Below are 6,254 nucleotides of genomic sequence, written 5' to 3' on the forward strand. Positions count from 1 at the left end.
TTTTCACATATTTACTCTAATTATATGACAATCATAAGTGTCCACGTAGATACGTTACCAAATATTTAAGACTTCAATCTGCCCGTACTAAAATCACTAGAATATTTGCACTGACTTCACTGTAAACATGAATTTTACCTTTGAAGTATTATCTGAAAATCTTGGGTGTTCAGATTTCACAGACATAGAATTTATTTCTGATTTCTGGTGGCCACATTTTCCATTCTCCTATCTGCAAATTAGTTTTTATTTTTCTGCCTGCATCCTACTTTCTTTGCCCTGCATAGATCTGTAGGAGGGAAGCAAGACAAAAACAAACTCTACATTATAATTTCCAAATGACTTTTCTATGAAGACAGTAATCAGTGTTCTGGTATGGCACATGAATGGTATTGTCAATCTTTCGAATGGAAATTGTTCCTCAGGGAACATATAAAGGCATGGTGACTCCGCAAAGAGATTGTTGAAGGTGCTGTGCTCACTGGAGTTGCTAATTGATTTTAAATGACCACCTAGAGGGCAAAGTCATATCAGAAACACATATGTTATTCAAGTAGAACCAATATATCTTCCGGGCCCGACTGTAGTACAGCAGAAGAGAGATAGGATATGACCATAGTCCTATAATGCAATGTTGTCATTTAAGCTGGGTTCGGTACTGTGTTCTTGCTGTGTTACTATCTATAAATGAAAATAACATCTCCTCTCACAAAATCTCATGCTGTCAATTGTCCGTCAAAAACAAGAGTATTACCTAATGGGTAAAGAATTATTTAAGTAGTAGAATTCTTTCACCTCAAAAGTTAGTTATATCTGAACACCCCTAGTGTAATGACATCAACAACTAATCATCAGTGATTGAAGTGTTTCACTGATGTTAACAGCACCAACTATTATACTGGTCAATTGTCCACCGTCCTAGAGACCTTCGGGAAGAAGCTGCTTCTGTGAATATCTGGATTTAATTTGTGTCCTTTATTCCCTCTTAGAATAGTCCTGCTTTGGGGTGATACAGATTTAAATTTGTGTGTGTGTAACTAATAAATTCCTATAACAAATGTGTATGGGATATCTAAAATAAGTATTGGCCAGCACCTACTTAAAATTCAAGTGCAACACCAATTTAATAAAAACAACTCCTCCAGAATGTGGCCATAAGGAAAGAGTTTACACAATCTGTTCATCTGCATAATTAGTAACTGAGGACCTGAGAACAGTTGGAACATTGCTGTGGGCAACCCAGGTCAGATTACTGATAACATAAATATAAAAGATTCAGATTTCCAAAAATTGCAAACATCAGAATGTAGCTAACAACAACCCTTACAAGAGCACACAAAACAAATCACAAGAGGGACAATTTGGAGATCCATGAAAGGCCATAAGGTGACTACAAAAATCAACCAGTATGACATAATTCCATCTAAGGCATAAAAGATCATGAAAAGAGAATACGGGGAAAGAAAAAACAATTTAGAAAACACAGCAATGTATCTTCCTTATCATTTAGGTAATAGTACAAAAATATGAAGTTTATTTATGCCAGACACATATTTGCAAATATTACACTTGAACACTAGAGAAAATAACCAGTCATTTTATTTATACTCATGTAGTACCATAACTAGGCATTATCAGGAACCAAAATTCTTGTAGCCACAATGCAATCCTTTACTTTCTCATGACCAAAGTGAAAAAAAAAACACCAGAAGTTCCAAGGCACAGCATAGACAACTGATCTGTTTGCAGTAATTCTGCAGAGCTTATGATGCACTAGTTATCTGAACACTGATCCTTTCCAATGGTTTCATTCACTGCATCTTCATTAGAGGCATTTTTCAGAACACTAAACCAGGCTAGACTAGACCTAAATTTTTTACAAAGTAGCTGCAGTTTGTGAGTTTCTAGGTTTCATTTCACTGAATTACTGAATATCCCACACTGGAAGAAACCCACATGGATCATTGAGTCCAACTCCCAACTCCACACAGGACCACCTGAAATTCCAACCCTGTGTCTGAGAGCAGATCTGATCTTCCAGCAATCCTGTCAGGTATGTCTGTGATGGGAGAAGACCTGTCTTGGTGACAACATAGCAAAATGTCTGTACACCCAGCTGCTGCACTCAGCTGCAACACCTGCCAACATTCTTCTGTTCCTGCCTTTGACTTGCAGTGCACAAGTGCCTGCGTTATTGAGCATACAGATGCATGCTGCCTTTTGAATTCATATTCTTGCTGGTTAATACATAGCCACCTGTATATACATACACTCATGTTCTCAGAGCTCCATTCCAGCAGGCAGTTTGAGTTTTATAAGCACTTTGCTCTCTCATTTTGCCTGAGAGTCTGAGCAGGTCACTTCGGTGTTACTACATTTTTACGCTGCCTAGTACTTCTCCGAATGATGATCTCACACAGTTCAACATACTGAGTAGATGACTGAGACCAGCTGAAGGGCTATAAAAGAATTACTTTTTCTGGTAAGCATAATTACTGTTTAATACGAATATACCTACAGTACGCCCTTATTCTGTGATGGAGGAATCTTTTCCCAAAAAAAAAGACCTTGCAGGAAGGTGCGAGTTGTCAAAATGAATGCCGCTTCTGGGAGTGGGAATAAAAGAGACAACTAGTTACATTCAAAATCTAAGGCAATGTTCACACGCTCCCTTTCCAGAGAGGCATACTTTTTGCTTCTAAAAGTGCATATACAAGCATAGCAAAACATGAAATGTAGTAGTTAATTATAGACTGAGAGCTTAAGGATGAAATCATCACAATCTTGGTGTAACCCAGGAAATTCAGTTGAGCTGGTGAAAGAATTTTACTCATAACTATCAAGTGCATTTTTTTGCTGTTCATACTTCAGTTATTGTTCAATAACTATCAAAAAGAACAGAGGAATACTTTTAGTTAATTTTATTTTATTAAAACAGATCTACAATGGCAGCTTATTTCAGCCAAAATATTTTTTCTATTCCAAACTCATAAAAAATCTACATTAATTGCATTTTTCTATTATTAAAAATTAAAATTAAAATTTTACCTATCATATCAGTGCTGTTACAGCACTTGAAAAGATGTATTACTTATTTAAATTCAGTTGAAAATGCAATTACTCTTGCAGTCATTGTTCTTCCTTTTCTTCTTTGCTACTTTGACTTCAAGTTTGAAAATGCTTGCTAAAAGCTGTTCCAATTTCTGTAACTATGTCACAGGTAATCATTGAATGCCCAAATTTTTGAAAGGCTTGTTTGTTACACTGCCTTGTGAGAGACCAAGTTCCAAATTCAACCTTTACCAAGGGATTTTGACTATTTGTTTTTTCTACTCCAGTCAGAAATGCCTAGTGCACTAGGACTCCAAGAGATAAGGAAAGGAGGTCTCCGTGTCCCCCATATCTCTGGCTGCTTCCACAGTGACCACATACAAGTACTTTCTATCCATCTGGAATAAGATCTCATTCTCCCTTTTGAATAACTGTCAAATTCCCCAAGGGTTGGCTGGCTCTTAAAACACATCTATGACAATAACGACTGTCTGCAGGGTCTTTAAGTATGGCCTCATATAGTTTACTAAACTCCGTATAGTTTGGGGTAAGAATAGCTGACTGGTAGCCTTGAATAAGAGAAAGCTGCTGGGAAATAAGACACAGTCCATCCTTGGCATTCTGCGGTAGAACTTAATCTCTGTCTAAGATAGGTCCTATGACAGTTGAGTGTGGTCAGGTAACTGCTTCTCCACCTCATGGACACAGGTGTGACTGTTAAGAATCAGAAGAATAGTCAGCTGTGGGCAATACAATCTGAATACTATTGCTGCATGTTTGATACAACATACATACAATAAATCTACACCCACTTTGTGAGTTGTAATTGCAGCAAAGTATGGTGCTCCCATGTATTCTTGAGCATCCTCCAACCATGCGTATACATCTGTCTTGACCTTAATGCCCTTTTCTGGTTAGAGGAGAGATAATGTTTCATCCCAACTAAAAAATATTCCCCATTCTCTTTAGAAAGCATCTTCAGTGCAGTGACCTTGTCACACCACAGCCAGAAGGCTATAGCTGCAGCCAAAGCCGCCTCAGCCAACATGTCAACAGTGACAGCACCTTGTCCCCATATCCTCCCAGAGAAGGTGTCATCCAAATGAACTAGCTGTCAACAGGTGTTTATGTGTATTTATTTATTTCACCCTCATGGCTGATCTAAAATAATGGCACAGAACTCTTCTTATTGGTACTGGGAGAAAGCCAGAGAGTATTGCCACCTCAACAAGAATTGCTGGGTTTTTTGTCAGCAAAAATGTGAAGTGAATTTCTCTCTTTGAGTGATTTATTTCCCTAGCATTTACATGTGGGGCAGCGTGACATGAATTCTGGTGTTGCTTGACCAACTTGATAGCCTTCTATGTTGAAGACTTCCCTCCTCTGAAGAGGGACAACCCTAGGCACCAGTACATGCTGGAGGTCACCCATATGGAAACCACTTTGGCAAAATTGGACCTAGGAGTCCAGGTGGACTCCAGGTGGAACATGAGTCAGTAGTGTGCCTTGTTGACAAAGAAAGTTAATGGTATCCTGGGCTGCATTAGACAAACTGTTATCAGCGAGTCAAGAGAAGTGATTCTTCTTCTCTACTCAGCATTGGTGAGGACACACCTGAAGTGCTATGTCCAGTTCTGGGCTTCCTAAGACAAGAGAGACATGGACACACTGGAATGAATCCAGCAAAATGCTGTGAAGATGATGAAGGGACTTTCATATGGGGTAAGGCTGAAAGATCTGAGGCTGTTCAGCACGCTTAAGCCTCCAAGGGGGATCTTATCAATGTGTGTAAATATCTGATGGGAGGGTGCAAACAGGATGAAACCAAGCCCTTTTCAGTGGTGTCCAGTGCCAGGACAAGAGGCAATGGGCACACACTGAAGCACAGGAAATTCCCTCTTTTTGTGGTTTAACCATGGTAGGCAGTTAAGTACCACGAGAAGTTTGCTTGCTTTCTCCGAGTAGGATCAGAGAGAGAATTGGAAGAGTAAAAATGAGAAAAATTATGGGTTGAGATAAAGACAGTTTAATAGGGAAAGGACAAGTTGCAAATGCAAAAAAGCAAAACAAGGAATTCATTCACTGCTTCTCATCAGCAGGCAGATTTTCAACCATTTCCAGGAAAGCAGGGCTTATGTGTAACAGTTTCTTGGAAAGACAAATGCCATTACTCTGAACATCCTATCCTATCCCTGCCTTCTTTCTCTCCAAGGTTTTACTGTTGAGCATAATCACTATATGATTAGTGGCACAAAGTGTAGTTTGAGGCTAGAAAATAGCTTTGTATCCCAAGGGTCAATATTGGGTCCAGTCCAGTTTAATATCTTCATTAATAGTGTGGATGATGGGGTAGAGTTTACCCTACACAAATTTGTAGATAATACAAAACTGAGAGGAGTTGCTGAAATGCCAGAGGGTCATGTTGCCATGCAGGGGAACCACAACAGTCAGGAGAAAAATGGGCTGAAGTTCAGCAAGGGGAAGTGCAAAGAACTGTACTTGATCAGAAACAGCCTCACACTGGGGCTATCCAGGTGGAAAGGTAACTCACAGAAAGACACCTCAGAATCTTGGTGGACAATAAGTTGAACATAAGCTAGCAGTGTGCCCTTGCAAGAAAGAAGACAAATAGTGTCTCAGACATTAGGTAAAGCATTGTCAGCAGTTCAAAGGAGGTAGTACTCTCCTTTGCTCACCACTTGTGAGGCTGTACTTACAGTACTATACTAGTTCTGGGCTTCTCAGGACAAGAAAGACACAGTCATACTGGAGACAGATGATTCTTAAAGTACTGAGGCATCTTTCTTATGAGAAAAGACTGAGAGAGACAGGACTCTTCAACCTAAGTAAGAAAAGGCTCAAGATCGTGTTATCAGTGTCTGAAGGGAGAGTATGAAGAGACAAGAGATAAGTTTTCTTTTCAGTTTTGTCTAGGCAAGAGGTAATGGGCACAAACTGAAGCACAGGATGTTCCATCTGAACATCTTTAATCTGCAGGTGACTGAGAACTGGCACTAGGTTGCTCAAAGATGTTGTGGAATCTCCCTGCTCGGAATTATTCAAAAGCCACCTGAACAAGGTCCTAGGCAAGTAGCTGTAGATATCCTGGCTTGAGCATGGGGGTTTGGTCCAGATGACTGCCAGAGCTCTCTTTCAACCTCAGCCAATTTGTGAGGTGGTGGTTCTTTGAACTATGAAGAATG

The 6,254-nt window shown here is 39.6% G+C and overlaps 1 pseudogene; it reads right to left on the reverse strand.

The window, feature by feature from the left end:
* On the reverse strand, positions 3,166 to 4,011 carry LOC110389394 (annotated as a pseudogene).

Source organism: Numida meleagris, chromosome Z (assembly GCF_002078875.1).
Source record: "Numida meleagris isolate 19003 breed g44 Domestic line chromosome Z, NumMel1.0, whole genome shotgun sequence".
Classification (NCBI taxonomy): domain Eukaryota; kingdom Metazoa; phylum Chordata; class Aves; order Galliformes; family Numididae; genus Numida; species Numida meleagris.